This window comes from Acipenser ruthenus, chromosome 5 (genome assembly GCF_902713425.1).
Source record: "Acipenser ruthenus chromosome 5, fAciRut3.2 maternal haplotype, whole genome shotgun sequence".
In the NCBI taxonomy this organism is placed as follows: domain Eukaryota; kingdom Metazoa; phylum Chordata; class Actinopteri; order Acipenseriformes; family Acipenseridae; genus Acipenser; species Acipenser ruthenus.
Window position 1 is genome coordinate 43,415,430 of NC_081193.1, and position 17,257 is coordinate 43,432,686.

The following is a 17,257-nucleotide window of genomic DNA, read 5'->3' on the forward strand; positions in this document are numbered from 1 at the left end:
CAAAATAAGCGCGTAGATATTCTCCAGGCTGCCCAGCGCCAAAACCGGGCTAGCATTAAAGAATCTGAAACGGAGATTGCCTTGCTTAAATCGCAACTGGCTGAGTTAGAGGATAGAAACCGCCGATAGAATTTGCGGATCGTGGGCTTGCCAGAGGGTACCGAGGGGGGGGGGGGGGGGGCCCTATTGACTTCCTGCAAAAATCCCTACCAATGTGGCTGCCATCTTTGACCAGGCCTATTGAAATTGAGAGGGCCCATCGCATCTATGATGGATCTAGCGCTCACAGAGACAGGCCTCGCACCTTCATTTTTAAATTATTTTGCTACACTGATCGGCAGCTCATTCTTAGGGCTGCCAGAAATGTAGCTACACCACCCTGGCTAGACGGAAGCTCTCTACTTTTCTTCCCTGATTACTCCGCCTTTACTGCCCAGCGAAGAAAATGTTTCGCTCCGGTTCAGAAATCTCTTAGGCAGCTTGGAGTCCAGAACTTCTTGTTATACCCGGCAAAACTGAAGATCATTCACAACGGCCAACCCAGTATGTTTGACTCGGCGAAGGAAGCGGAAAGATTCGTCTTGGGATTATCTAATACTCAATCTATGGACTCACTCTGCCGCATTATTTCAAACACCAGAAATGTGTGTTTTTTTTTTGTTTGTTTTTTCTCACTTTTGGAAAACACTACTGCTCTAATATGGTTAACTGAACCCTACAGCACGGGATCTGCTTAATCGGGACTGTGTGTAAGTTACATCCACATGGTAGTATATGTTGGGGTGTAATTGTTTTTGTATTACAGTACATCTATCCATATATTGGGATGGGGTTAGTTATGCACTGTCATTTAATTTAATTGTATTGCAATACAGACATCCTGATTTTCTTTTCTATGTTGTATTAACCTATTATATATTTCTACCTTCCTGAAGTGCATTATGTTTTGGGTTTTTGGGTGTGGGTTTTGCATCTTGGTTCGAAACCACGGAAGCTAATATTTTTTGTTTTTGTTCTGGCAATGAGGGTCATGGCGGCGCTATGAGCTGCTGCTTCTCTCAGCTAGTCAGTTTTGTAAAAATAGTTCTGTGTTTGTTTTTGTATATCAGATTACATTTAATAGGCAATCGCTTGGGAGCACATTGTTATACCAGTGTAGGGCTATTTAAAACATTTTTTATTTTCGTTTTATTTGATCTGTCCGATGCTAATTCCAGGATATGTTTACTTCTTTCATTGCTGTCTGTTAACTGTGCAATCTCTGTTATACACGCTCAGTACACATGGGAGGAGTGGCCCCGTACTGCCTATTTTAAACCTCCATAATGGCTGATTATAATTGTATGTCCTGGAACGTGCGTGGTCTTAACTCACCCATTAAAAGAGCCAAATGTTTAGATTTTTCACATCATAAAAACGTTACAATTGCATTAATTCAGGAGACCCATCTCAAATCTGCTGATATCAATAGATTTCAAAATAAACACTATAAAGTAATTGCTCACTCCTGCGCCTTGAATAAAACAAAAGGGGTACTAATTGTGGTTAACAGAAAGATAAATATTACCATTAATAGTTCGAGCAATGATACTGAAGGCCGTTTCTGTCAAGTAATAGCAACACTTAACAGTGTTAAACTGTGCTTAGCATCAGTTTATGCACCCAATGTTTTCGATCCTCGATTTTTTGAGAACATCAGGATTAAGCTATCAGCACTCCCAGATTGTGCATTTATTGTTGGGGGGGATTTTAATTTGACTTTCAATCCAGCTCTTGATACTTCATCACAGGGCACTGCCCTGTCTCTTACCTCTGCCTCTAAATACTTTCAAAACTTTGCACAAGACTTAAATGTACATGATGCTTGGTGTCTGAGAAACAATGGTGTTAAAGATTTCACATTCTTTTCGCATAGACACAAAATAAACTCTCGCATCGACTACATTTTTATCTCCCCAATTATTATGCATAATATTATTTCCACAGATATATTGCCAATTCTTATTTCTGATCATGCTCTGGTTTTGTATTCATTTGACTTGGTCCCAGGAATTAAGCGTGCTAAACGCTGGCGTTTTAACTCATTTTTACTTCAGAATGAAGCTTTCATAAAACATCTCACAGAGAGTTTGAGAGATTTCCTAGAAATCAACCGTAATACTGCAACCAACCCACATTCATTATGGGAGGTTACTAAATGCTTTATTAGGGGCTGCTGTACAGCCTTTTCTTCTAACTTGAATAAAACACGAAACAAAGACATCCTCCAGCTAGAAACTACTATTTCACAGTTAGAAAAAGAACAGAAGTGTAACTTCTTAAAAAGTAAAGCAAAACAGTTAGCCACCTTAAAGACTGAATGCAAAAATCTTACTAGTAGCAGAGCAGAATTTCTAGTACACAAAACAAGACAGCTCTATTATGAGCACGCAGAGCGTCCTAGCAGATTACTTGCATTGCGATTAAAACAATCCAAACACTTGGCTTCTATTGAGGCAATCAGGGACAGCAATAATGTTGTACTTTCTAAACCAGAGCAGATTAGCAAAGTCTTTCAAGATTATTATTCTCAACTTTACACTTCTGAAGTTGGTGCAGACTTGGCAAAAACTAAGGATTTTTTAAATCCATTGGAATTGCCTCAATTAACTGCTGAACAGGCGGAGCACTTGGACACTCCTTTAACGTTGCAAGAATTAGAGGCAGCAGCTTGATCCATGCAGAAGCGAAAGTCGCCTGGGTTGGATGGCATTCCACCTGAGTTATTGCTGGCAGTATGGGATCAAGTTGGTTCATTAATACTCCATTCTATAAATTTTTCACTGCAAACTGGCTCTTTCCAAAGAGATCAGAAATCGGCTTTGATTTCGTTGCTTGTTAAAAAAGGAAAAGACCCTTTAGACTGTGCCAGCTACAGGCCCCTTTCACTTTTAAATTCAGATCAAAATTTTTTTGCTAAAGCTCTTTCTAGGCGGTTGGAAAAATATGTGTGTAACCTAATACATCATGATCAGACTGGGTTTTTAAAGAGCCGCCTTGCTTCAGACAACATACGGCGTCTTTTTCATATTATAGACCAAGCCCCCCATCAACCCGCCTCTTGTGCTGTATTTTCTCTGGATGCCGAGAAGGCATTTGATCGCCTGGAATGGAACTATCTGTGGGCAGTTCTAGAACGCTTTGGCTTCGGCCATTCTTTTATCAATATGATCCGCACTTTACACAGCAATCCTACTGCATGTGTGCAGACCGGGTCAATGTTATCCCCTCAGTTTGCACTCAGCAGAGGTACCCGACAGGGCTGCCCATTGTCACCATTATTATTTGTCCTTTCCTTAGAACCATTGGCGCAAGCTATTAGACAAAGTAACAATATAGCTCCAATTACTGTACAGGGCTCCAAACACCATATATCACTCTATGCTGATGACATTTTATTGTTTCTATCTGATATTTCTGATTCAGTCCCTAACGCACTGCATTTAATTGATCATTTTGGTAAACTCTCTGGATATAAAATAAACTGGTCTAAGTCTGTTTATATGCCTTTGAATCGTATCGCCACAACAACCCCTCTTCCCCCTCATATCTCTATTCGGCCAAGGCTCACAGGCTTTACATATTTGGGCATTAAGATATCCCCAAATTTCCAGCAGATTCGTAAAGAAAATATGCTTGAAGTTCTAAATAAAATCAAAACAGATTTGACTAGATGGTCTCCATTACAGGTTTCATTACATGGTAGGATTTCTGTTATAAAAATGAATATACTGCCTAGTATTAATTTCCTATTTTCTATGATCCCCATTTCATTTCCACAAACGTACCTTGAACAAATAAATTCTATTATAACTGGTTTTATTTGGAAGGATAGGCGACCAAGGATTCGGTTGACTACTTTGCAACGCCCTAAAACATTGGGCGGCCTGGCAGTACCCAATTTTAAATATTACTACTGGGCTTTTCAGCTAAGGGTATTTAAAACGTGGCTAGATTCAGGGTCTACAGCTTCTTGGCGACCAATTGAGGAAGCTTTAGTTAAGCCAATCAGACTCCAGGATCTTCTATTTTCCGCTCCTAAGGACAGGGCTATTTCTCTTCGAATGGGTCCAATCATTGCAAACTCATTAGATATTTGGAAGAAAGTTAACCGATTTCTTGGCAGCCCCTCAAAACTTCATAAGCTTTCACCTATATGGAACAATCCCTTTTTACTTACAGGCTCTCGGCCTTTTACTTATCCACCCTGGTCCTCCAGACATATTCATATTCTTAGTGATATCTTTGATGATAATGGCCTTCGCACATTCCAGGACCTTAAGGATAATCACTCGCTCCCTGGTTTTACCTATTTCATGTACCTCAGACTCCGCTCAGCCCTTCGCGCCTATGGGGTGCCATTGGACTCTATGTTACCTAGCCACCCTGTGACTAATATATTTGCTTCAACAGTCACCTCAAGAGGCTTAGTTTCTTCTTTATATCACTTTTTTCTTTCTTTTAAAAATACCTCCCTTCCAGTTACCTTAATATGGGATAGAGAGCTTGAAAAACTGGGCGGTGGTCCTGATTGGGAAGCAGTATGGGACAATGTCTTTTCGTCCTCAAAAAATCTAGCACACCAGCTAATTCACTTTGAACTAGCACATAGAATATATGCTACACCATACCGACGATTCCAGATGAAGATCGTTTCAGATCCTCTCTGTCATAAATGCACTCAGGGTGTGGCCGGAACGTATCTACATATGTTCTGGGAATGTCCTGAAATTGAATGCTTATGGAAATATGTGGCCACTGTGCTTTCTGACGTGATTGGTGTGAAAGTGCCACTGAGTCCCCGACTGCTCCTTCTCAGCGATGACTCCCAAATGAATATTAGCCTTCAGACACGACGGCTCTTGTTGGCTGGACTAACAGCAGCTAAAAAGTCAATCCTACGAGGTTGGGTGGAGACAGAGGTACCCTTAGATCGTGTCTGGTTGCACTCATTTGCAGATATTGTGTTGGTGGAGAGAAGTACAGCTAGATTACATCATGCTAGTGCAAAAACTGTAACGGCATGGACAGATGCCTTTTCTTATCTCAGAAGTTTATTTTAATTAGGCCCTAGGCCTAATTATTTATATATTTATTTATTTATTTATTTATTTTACTTGTTTTAGAGCTCCCAATTGTTAATTTGTATTCATGTGTACTATGCCCAACTGTTTTACTTTCTTGTTATGGAAAACAAATATAAAACAATTGTTCAAAAAAAAAAAAAAAAGGAGAGACACACACAGGTTTAATTTCTCTGTTTTGAAAAAGTGTGAAGCACGATATAATAACATTTCATTGCACCATCCACCAAGAAGCAGTCTGTGCAAACATTTCCAGAGGCAATAATGAAAGTGATGGATTTAGTTGTGCAGATCGTCAACCAAATAATGGCAAGAGGTCTTAATTGTCGTCAGTTTTGTGAGCTTCTTCAAGAAGTCAATAGCCAGTATTCTGTACTTCTCATGTATAACAAGGTACGATGGTTTCCAGAGGGAAAGTATTGATGCGTTTTGCGGACTGTCTCGAGAAAGTTTTTCTGCGAGAGAAGGGCTTTGAATATGCTGAGCTTACAAATGATCAGTGGCTACAGAAATTATATTTCATGGTGGATATTACTTCTCACTTAAACGTCCTGAATCAGAAGCTACAGGGAAAAGGAAATGTTGCTCTCTTGCTTTTAGAGTAAGTGCTTTCATTTGAACGAAAGCTGTCTTTATTTGCAAGGGACATTGAGACAAGCACGTTGGTGCATTTCCCAGCACTGAAGCAGTATAAATAAATGACTGTGATCTTGACCTTACGTTCCTTGCAGAAACAATCCTCAAAATGCAAGCTGCATTTGCCGGACAATTTCAAGAGTTCAGAAAGGAAAAGGCAACTTTGTCATTTTTGTTGAAACCCCTTGAAGCGGACACTTCTGCGCTTAATTTTTCAGCATTTCCTGGAGTTGATCAAGCACAATTTGAACTAGAATTAGCTGATTTGCAGGACAAGGATTTATGGAATTCCAAATTCAAAGACATAGTGACTGAACTTGAATCTGGAAAGGCAGAAATCTACCCTGGCACTACAACACAAGTGGTCCGAAATGGACGAGCTTAAAAAACAAGACCAAATTGTGTTTGAAGTTTGGAATTGCTTACCCGACACCTACAGTCAGTTGAAGACATACACATTGCTCTTTTGTCAATTTTCGTATCGACATACCTTTGCGAACAAGTGTTTTCTAACATGAGTTTCATAAAAAATAAACTGAGGAGCCAACTAAACGATGTGAGTCTTGAATCCTGTCTGAAAATAAATACCACAGCTTATTCACCAAACATTGAAAAACTCTCAAAAGAAGTCCAACAGCAGAAGTCACATTAAAAGTCATGGTAAGTAGAAAATGTATCTATTCTAGTTAACTTACCGGTACAGTATTAAAGTTTTTGTTATGCTGAAAAGGGGAGGAAAAAAAGCACAGTAAGGACTTATTATTGTGAGATATGTTTTATTCATGTTTCTTTTATTATGTCTAATGGTGAACTTTAATGTTAATTTTGTTTGTTTATATATATATAATGTTTACATATGTACTGCGGCTCTCAAAATGCTTTGGTCTTCAATGAAAATCTTCTGTGGAGGGTTGCCGACCCCTGACTTTTTTTAGATGTACACGCAAGTGAAAACTCAAATTTAACTTAAATAAACGTCCTCCAAAACGTGCCCTGCCAAGCTGTCTTTTTTCACACTGCAGGTCCACAGCGAAGCCATCAGGCCTATAGTGCCGAAGGCAAAACACATTTTGATAATTATTTCTAATATTTATCAACTGTGTAATTTATGGCGAACATTGACGTGCATTCTTGCCTTCAAATTCATTTGCAGCAATGGTTGTTTGAATATCCAGATATTCAAACAACCACTGCACAAAAGAAAATAATAACTCCATAATAATAATAATTACTCCATATCGCTGTTTTCACGTTGTGCTGCTAAAGCCTTCCCTCGTTGATCAACCAATGAGCACTGGCACAAAGCGAAATGGGCGGAGATTTGTGACTAACGCCATAATTAAATCTAATCAGAATGAAAGCTCGGCCAATCAACATACAGCGATTATACTGACGTTAAGGGTGGCTAATAGTAGCTAACAGAAACAGAAGCACTCTGAGGAAACAGAATGCAAGCATCATGAACTGTGCTGATTGAAAGTGCATTTGAGAAACATTGCGCTAGTGGACTGTGTGAGTGGATGGAATGCATCCGTGTTGGATGAAAAGCAGATGAAATAAGTCTGGAGTACCTGAGTACCGGTGAGTACCAGCAGAATTTCACCTCTGTGTATTTTTATTGTAAAACATAATAATGCATCTGGTACTAAACTAGGTTAAATAAATGTCTGTTTGCAAGCCTTGAGAGTGAAATTATCCCACTCCTTTAATACCTTCTTTCTTGGTGTAACAGGGTCAATAATGCCCCTGTTATCTTTCAGTATTTATTTGTCACTTGTATGTTTCATTTTTATAATAATACACTTTGATTTGATTAGTGCATATTTTGTATATTATTGATTAACACCTTAACACCATCCCCTCTTTTCTTTTTCAGTCCTGTTTTGAGCTGCTCTGTCCCTTGGTGTTAATTGTTATAAATGAGTCCCTGAGTTCTGGTGTGGTTCTGGTTGCTTTTAAAACCGCTACAGTCACTCCTGTGCCTAAAAAACCTCATATGGCCTTGGATAATCTTAATAATTTTCACCCCATTTCAAATTTGCACTTTCTAGTCATACTACTACAATGAGCTGTCACTAGGCAATTAAACTGGCATCTCACTGCTAACAATCTTTTTGAACCCTTTCAATCTGGCTTTCAGCAGCTTTATAGCACTGAGACTGCCCTGGTCAAAGTCACTAATGATCTGTTAATGGCTGCTGACTCAGGTGCATTATCAATTTTAATCCTCTTGGATCTTAGTGTGGCATTTGACACTAAATCACCAGATCCTACTTGATAGATTAGAGTGTTTATTTGGCATCGCTGGCACTGCCCTCAACTGGTTTAGATCATATCTATCAGGACGTCAACAATTTATCTCCCTGGGTGGGTTTGGTTCTGAGGTTGGGCCAGTAACTTCTGGTGTCCCGCAAGGCTCTATCCTCGGCCCTCTGTTATTTAGTATTTATGTTTCCCCTTGGCCACATTTTAAGGTCTCATGGCATACACTATCATTTTTACGCAGACGACACTCAAATCTCTATTAATTCTAAACCTGATATCAATGTTGCTGCCTCTGCCCTAACTGCCTGTATCTCTGATATAAAAAAAGGGATGTCGCAAAATTTTTTACACCTTCATTGTGACAAGACTGAGGTAATGCTGTTAGGTACTCCCCGCCAGCTAGGTAAAACCAATGCTTTAAATCTGTCTGTTGATGGAATCATGCTTGAGTTCAGATCTTGGAGGCCTTGCACTGGCTGCCTATCAGGTTCAGAATTGATTTTAAAATTTTAATGCTGACATATAAGGCTCTTCATGGGCTAGCTCCGACTTATCTGTCAGATATTTTATCTTTTTACACTCCCACTCGCAACCTCCACTCTGCTGATCTCAGACTGCTGGGTGTCCCGCCTGTTCGCCTGCGCTGTATGGGTGACACGGCCTTCTGTTGTTATGCCCCCAAACTATGGAACTCTATTCCACTAGAGATCAGGGACTCAGCTTCTTTGAGTGTTTTTAAAGCTAATTTAAAGACTTACTTTTTTAGAAAGGCGTTTTTATGATTTTTATGATTGTTTTATTTCCTTGTGTTTTTTTATGTATAATCTGTTTATTTATTGCTGTACTATTAATTGTGAAGTGCTCTGAGATGATTGCTTTTAAGGGCGCTATACAAAATAAAGTTTATTATTATTGTTATTGTAAATTTGATTTATCAGTTTTTAGTAGCTTCTCCACCCCATTCACCCTTTATGCCTTATTGGGTATTGACTAATTGAATAATGGATAGTTTCACACACCTGAATATAAACAGCACACATCTCTTGCATTATTCAGAGTGGGGTGCCTCATTTAAATACATTATCATGCATTACCATACAAATCACATATTTATACTGATTACCATAGTGTGGCACAATAAAATCAGTGTGTGCCATAATATGCCCACTATTTCGCGTGATAATTTATGAGCAATAATTTATTCACATTATATTTATAAAAGGGCGATAATCATAGTGTGCACCTTAAAGTAAACGAAAATTAGTTTGTTTGGAAACCAGGCTTTAACCACTGATAGACACACTGTTTTAACCTATTTTTCTGGGCTGAATTCTATCTGGCATCATGGAGACATTTCTTGCAGTAAAGTTTTCATATTGAGCAGTGAAAATTACCTGTAAATAACAGATTATATTAAGCATGAATGAATGTTATAATTTCTTAGATTTTATTTTATAGTTTATTACATTGGTACAAATAATAATAATAATAATAATAATAATAATAATAATAATAATAATAACTAGATGGTAACTTTACTAGTAAAGTTGTGGGGCTTGCTTTATTGGGAAAGTGGTCAAAGTAGCTGATTTGTGTCAAAAGTCACATTGTTTACTAAGTATTTGTCTAACTTGTTGGGAAAGTGGTCAAAACGGCAGTTATTTCTAAAAGTTCACAGAAAACGTAGTTGGTGCGGTTACTAAAACAGGTGTACCTCTTGATTGGTAAAAGTTATTTCTGTTTTGATTTCATATTGGAATGGCAGAGAAGTAGAGGAACATGTCATACCCTCTAACTCTTTGTCTAGCTTGTTGGGAAAGTGGTCAAAATTTCATTTGTTTATAAAAAGTTAGAGAATTTAGTTGATGTGGTTACTAAAACAGCTGTACCTCTTGATTGGTAAAAGATATTTCTGTTTTGATTTCAGATTTGAATAGCAGAGAAGTATAAGAAAATTCCATATACTCTAACTTTTTGTCTTACTTGTTGGGAAAGTGGTCAAAGTAGCTGATTTGTGTCAAAAGTTACATCGTTTACAGTAAATAGAATGTTGGAAGTCTGGGAGTTTTTAAACAATGTGGAGGTTTAGAATGTTGAAAAAAGTCCCATTAAAGTGAATAAAGATGGACAAAAAAAGGACAAAAAGCTTAATAGTTTAAAAAGTATAAAATATATCAAAAAGTTGTGTACAAGCACACTATTCCAGACCGGTCTACACGTTTAAAAGTTTGAACGGCGTTTCTAGCTTAAACGGTGTAAGAGGAGTAGCGTGCCAAAGAAGAAGAAGAAGAAGAAGAAGAAGAAGATGAAGTATGTCGAAGATTTAAAGTGGGGACTCTTGCTTCGCAAGCCCCACTAATAATCTTTATTTTATAAAGTGCAATTCATGCGACACATCTCAAAGCGCTTTACAGTCCAAGAATAGTAATACATAATCATAAATAATCACAGCAGGCTATACACGTTAAAACAAAACACACAAAACACAAGTACTGTACAAACTCATAAAAAGCCAGTTCCTTACACAGGCTGAAATGCCAATTTAAAAGAATGTAGGTGCATAGCAACAGAAAGCCCTATCTCCCATAGACCAGAGCCTCTTAAGAGCCCAGCATCAGCAGATCGCAGGTCTCGCACAGGAGTATATTCAATTAAAATATCAGTGATATAACTGGTGTCAAACCATTCAAGGCCTTATATGTTAAGAGTAATATTTTAAAATCAATCCTGAACTTAACCGGTAGCCAATGCAGGGATGCCAAAACAGGTGTTATATGTTCAAATGATTTAGTTATAGTTTGGACTCAAGCAGCCGAGTTCTGAACATACTGTAGCCTATTAAGAGTACATTTTGAGGCACCAGCAATCAAGACACTGCAGTAATCAAGTCGAGAGGAGACAAAGGCATGCACAACTCTCTCACAATCAGAGATAGAATAGGTCTTAAACGGGCTGTTATGCAGGTGAAAAAAGGACACCTTGGTAAAATTTCGAACAGGCGCAATCATTGCCGACAGTCCAAAAAAATAGTTAAAAAAAAAAAAAATAGTCCTCAGCCTCCTCCACCAAGTCCAGAAAGAGTCAACAAATGATACTCACCACGTTGATTTGGCCAGTCCCACTTAAACCAGTGTAGTAGAGAAAGAAAGTCCCAAGCCAGGTTAAGCAGCAAGCCTGCAGGTATGCCTCACACAAGACCCAGTGGGTAAACCGCAGCAACTCCAGCAAGACAGGCAAGACCACAAGGAAGCATAGACCGTCGACAAGCACTCCCAGCAGCAAGTAGAGTGGTTAAATAAAACACTGGACCAAACAAGGTATTATAATTTAAAACAACCTCCTCCACTAGAATTTCTAACTCCTCTGCGTGCAGTTTTAGTTTGCATTGCCTCTGCCTGTCCCTTGCGAAGGGCTGCGTCTGTTGATCGCTCAATAAGCCACTGACCAAAAGATACGCCTGGACTGCTGGGGCTTTTTAGATCACGGTGGTGATCAAGGGTAAGTTTTGGACATTATTATGCACATTCAATTATTGCTCACAGTACATGTACAGTGCACGCTATGGTATGTAAATTAGCCAAATAGTGTGCACGTAAATTCTTTGTTAGTAAATGGGACAGTAAATTTATATTTATGGTGCACTTTAGGCTTACTACTTAATGTGCACGTTACAGCTACATTTAGTGCCCTTTCGTAGGAGGCCCTCAATATACAGTACACCCTCACTATAACGCCCTTCAATATAACAAACCTTTGGTTATAACGAACCTGGCCCCTAGACCCTGAATAAAAAATAAAAAAAATAAATATCATATAAACACACACTGTCAACATCCCGGTCTGTACGCACGGGAAAAAGTATTTGCCCCGTCTGATTTTTCTGCTTTTTTGCATATTTTTGACACAGAATGTTATCAGATCTTCAACCAAATCCTAATATTAGATAAAAGGGACCCTCCGTGAACAAATAACACAAAAATTTGATACATATTTCATTTATTGAAGAAAGTTATGCAACACCCAATGCCCCCGTGTGAAAAAGTAATCGCCCCCTTAGACTCAGTAACTGGTTATGCCACCTTTAGCAGCAATAACTGCAACCAAACGCTTCCTGTAGTTATTGATTAGTCTCTCACTGCGCCGTGGAGGAATTTTGGCCCACTCCTCCATGCAGAACTGCTTCAACTCAGTGACATTTGTGGGTTTTAGAGCATAAACTGCTCGTTTCAGGTCCTGCCACAACATCTCAATGGGGTTTAGGTCTGGACTTTGACTAGGCCATTCCAAAACTTTCAATTTCTTGTTCTTCAACCATTCTGATGTAGACTTGCTTGTGTGTTTTGGATCATTGTCTTGCTGCATGACCCAGCTGCGCTTCAGCTTCAGCTCACGGATGGATGGCCTGACATTCTCCTGTAGAATTCTCTGATACAGAGCAGAATTCATGGTTCCTGCAATGATGGCAAGGCGTCCAGGTCCTGATGCAACAAAGCATTCCCAAACCATGACACTATCACCACCATGCTTGACCGTTGGTATGAGGTTCTTACTGTGGAATGCAGTGTTTGGTTTTTGCCAGACATAACGGGGCCCATGTCGGCCAAAAAGTTCCACTTTTGACTCATCTGTCCATAGAACATTGTTCCAGAACTCTTGAGGATCATCCAGGTGCTTTTTGGCAAACTTGAGACGAGCATTCATGTTCTTCTTAGTGAGCAATGGTTTCCGCCTTGCTACTCTGTCATGAATCCCATTTTTGCCCAGTGTCTTTCTGATTGTGGAGTCATGAACACTGACCTTAGCCGAGGCGAGAGAGGCCTGCAGATCCCTGGATGTTGTTCTAGGGTTCTTTGTGACTTCCTGGATGATTTTTCACCTTGCTCTTGGAGAGATTTTGGCAGGATGGCCACTCCTGGGAAGATTCACTACTGTCCCAAACTTTCTCCATTTGGACAATAAGGCTCTGACTGTGGTTCGGTAGAGCCCCATAGCCTTATAAATGGCTTTGTAACCCTTTCCAGACTGAGAGGCATCAACAACTTTTTTCGGAGGTCTTTAGGAATTTCTTTTGTTTGTGGCATGATGTGCCTCTAGAACCTCTGTGCTGACAACTTCACTCTGATGGTAAGGGCCAAAGTTAGTCAGATTTATATTGGGCAGGGCTGGCCCAAATCAGGCCTGGTTGTTAACCAAAGTACTCAAACAGCTGACCCTAATTATAGGGGGGGCAATAACATTTTCACACCTGAAGATTGCATGTTTGATTACCTTGCACACCAAACAAATGAAAGAAGCACCAAACTTTGGTGTCATTTTTTCTCTGACTCCACAAAAAAATCTGACCAAATATAATGTGAAAAATGTGCAAAAATGCAGAAAATCAGACAGGGGGCAAATACTTTTTCAAAGCACTTTTTTGGCTTGTTAAGCAACCATGTGTCAAAGCAAAATTGATTAAAGAAAAAACAACAAAAAAAAAAACTTGAGGATTTAATTAACTTTTTGTGCTTTTTGTACCTCATTTTAATTATTTAATGAATAGGATAAAGCAAAGGCAGAATACTGCATACATGAAACGAACAGGTACATGTAATTCTACTTTTATTCACAATATCATCTCATTAATTTACTTCAACGGTTTATCGTTTATTTTGATTGTCCTTTCACTATAACGAACGCCTCAATATAATGAACAAAAGGCTTGGACCCCAACAGGTTCGTAATAGCGAGAGTGTACTGTACAGTATTATCTTCTCTTGCAGTACCTCATTCACACTGCTGGGATCATTGTCCTGACTCCCTATATCACTAAGATATGTAGACTTTCTTTCTTTCTTGGAGATTTATCAATATGTGGGGATTTTAACACACAACAATATAATGTTGTTTTTGTAATAAAGAGCCACACATTGTCCTATTAATGTTGTTTTTGTAAGAAAGAGTCACACATTGTCCTATTTAAAATAGATGCCCAGAGTTATGCTTTAATATGCAAATGGTAACACCTACAGTATCATTCTTTGATATTAATTGTACACCTTGGGAATAGAACAAGTTATATAAATGACAGGATGAACAACACATATCAACTGATAAAACCCTGTATTCCCTGCTATGCAGAGGATTCCCGCCTATGTTTATAAAATAAGAATGTTGTGCTGTGTTAAATACATGTATAAATAGAAGACAATGTCAAAAAATCATAAAGAAAAAAATATACAAATACAGACGTGCTCAAATTTGTTGGTACCCCTCCTACAAAAAACGAAGAATGCACAATTTTCTCTGAAATAACTTGAAACTGACAAAAGTAATTGGCATCCACCATTGTTTATTCCATATTTAATAGAAATCAGACTTTGCTTTTGATTTTTTATTCAACATAATATTGTAAATAAGAAAACAAATGAAAATGGCATGGACAAAAATGATGGGACCGCTAACCTAATATTTTGTTGCACAACCTTTAGAGGCAATCACTGCAATCAGACGTTTTCTGTAGCTCTCAATGAGACTTCTGCACCTGTTAACAGGTAGTTTGGCCCACTCTTCCTGAGCAAACTGCTCCAGCATCCTCAGGTTTGATGGGTGCCTTCTCCAGACTGCAAGTTTCAGCTCTTTCCATAGATGTTCGATAGGATTCAGATCAGGACTCATAGAAGGCCACTTCAGAATAGTCCAATGTTTTGTTCTTATCCATTCTTGGGTGCTTTTAGATGTGTGTTTTGGGTCATTATCCTGTTGGAGGACCCATTTGTGCCCTGCACAGATTCAAGGCACCCTGTGCCAGGCGCAGCAAAGCAGCCCCAAAACATAACCGAGCCTCCTCCATGTTTCACTGTAGGTATGGTGTTCTTTTCTTTGAAAGCTTCATTTTTTCGTCTGTGAACATAGAGCTGATGTGACTTGCCAAAAAGCTCCAGTTTTGACTCATCTGTCCAAAGGACATTCTCCCAGAAGGATTGTGGCTTGTCAATATGCATTTTAGCAAATTCCAGTCTGGCTTTTTTATGTTTTTCTGTCCAAAGTGGAGTCCTCCTGGGTCTTCTTCCATGGAGCCCACTTTCGCTCAAAAAGCGACGGATGGTGTGATCAGAAACTGACGTACCTTCACCTTAGAGTTCAGCTTGTGTCTCTGGCAGTTATCCTTGGTTCTTTTTCTACCATTCGCACTATCCTTCTGTTCAATCTGGGGTCGATTTTCCTCTTGCGGCCGTGCCCAGGGAGGTTGGCTACAGTTCCATGGACCTTAAACTTCTTAATAATATTTGCAACTGTTGTCACCTTTACCTTTACCATGCTTGTCTATTATTTTCTTTCTGATCTCCTCAGACAACTCTCTTCTTTGCTTTCTCTGGTCCATGTTCAGTGTGGTGCACACAATGATAACAAACAGCACAGTGACTACTTTTCTCCATTTAAATAGGCTGAATGACTGATTACAAGATTGGAGACATGTGTGATACTAATTTAAAAAAAAACTAATTAGTTTGAAATATCACTATAATCCAATTCTTTATTATCTTTTCTAAGGGGTACCAACAAATGTGTCCAGGCCATTTTAGAATATCTTTGTAGAATAAGCAATAATTAATCTCTTTTCACAGCTTCTTTGCTTTATTCTATGACATACCAAAGGCATGCAAGTATACATGATAAATCAGCTTTTAATGTCATCACTTTTCAGGAGGAATTGAGCATTATTTCAATGAGCTGTAAGGGTACCAACAAATTTGAGCACATCTGTATGTTTTAAGACAAAAAAATATATATAATACAGCTGACTGCCTGACCACACCACAGATTTACGTCTCTAAGGCATATAATGTACAGCAACATATGTAGGCCTAATAACATATATTAGCAAAAGTGTAATTTATTTTCTCAAAGTATAATTTCTAATACAAACAAAACACAGGATACAGCATGACCTCAGGTAGGAATAAACAGTGGTTTGGTACAAAAACAAAAACCCTTCTCTCTTTTCACCACAATCTCTGCTCCATTTCCCCAGTATATCTTAAAGATAATCAAACACAGACTTAAGTATTACATATGCTTGCTTTCCCGACAGTAACATCTTAACAGTATTTTCAATTAGCCACCAGTGATTCACCTAGTGCTTGTGAGACAAACATTACCAGGCTAATGGCTGCTAACTGTTTAAGATTGTTCCAGGTGGAACTGAGACCTGAGTGATTGCAATCCCAAAACGCAGGTTCTTTCCTACATATACTTTCTGCCTTTTGTGCCTCTGCTGCTTCTCACCAGCACTGACCTTCCAACCTGATCGATCAACCTCCTTCTGCTCTCTCTCTGGTGCCCTCTGGAACTGCCAGTCAGCCTGCAACAAGGCTGACTTCATCTCTGCCTTCACCTCTCATCTCTCTCTTTACTTTTTGGCTCTTACAGAAACATGGATCACCACCAAGAACACTGCTCCCCAGCTGCTCTCTCCTCCCTCTATGGCCTCTCTCACACTCTCCGTTCCTCAGGACGAGGCAGGGGAACTGGACTTCTGCTTTCTCAATACCCTCTGCTCTCCATCTCCATCAGCACTTTTGAGTTTCATGCCATTGAAATGAACTCTCCCTGTCATTTGCTTCTTATTGTTCTCTATCGCCCCTCTGGTCCCCCTGCTAACTTTCTTGACGAGCTTGACTTATTCCTCTTTCTATCACCAACTTATTCCTATCATTTTGTTGGGCATTTTAACATTCATATCTGCAACTCAACTCATTTGCTGGATTCTTCCTACTTCTTGATTCTTTCTCTCTCCAACCCTCCCTCTCGCCTCCTACTCACAAAGTTGGCCGCCAACTGGACCTGATTTTCTCCAATCACTGCTCTCCTTCCCCTACTATCAAACCCCACTCCTTCTCGGACCACTTCTTCATCTCATCTTTTCACTTCTACCCTTTCTCCCATCCACCTCTGCCCCTTTCTTTTCGTCACAATCTCTGCTCCCTTTCCCCTAACTTCCCCTCTGCTCTCTCCCTTCTTCCCCATTTTGACATTCTCCCAGCTTTCAACAGACTCGGCCACCATGATTATTTCTTCTTCTCTCCCCGTAACTCTAGATTCCTTCTGTCCTATCGTCTCCTGCCCTGCTCGCTCCTCCCCTCCCCAGCCCTGGCTATCCTCTACAGTCTGCTCATCCCGAAATGAGCTGCGGACTGCTGAGTAGAGAGGAAAGCCAAGCTATCCTGATTTAGACCACTAATGCTCCCTCC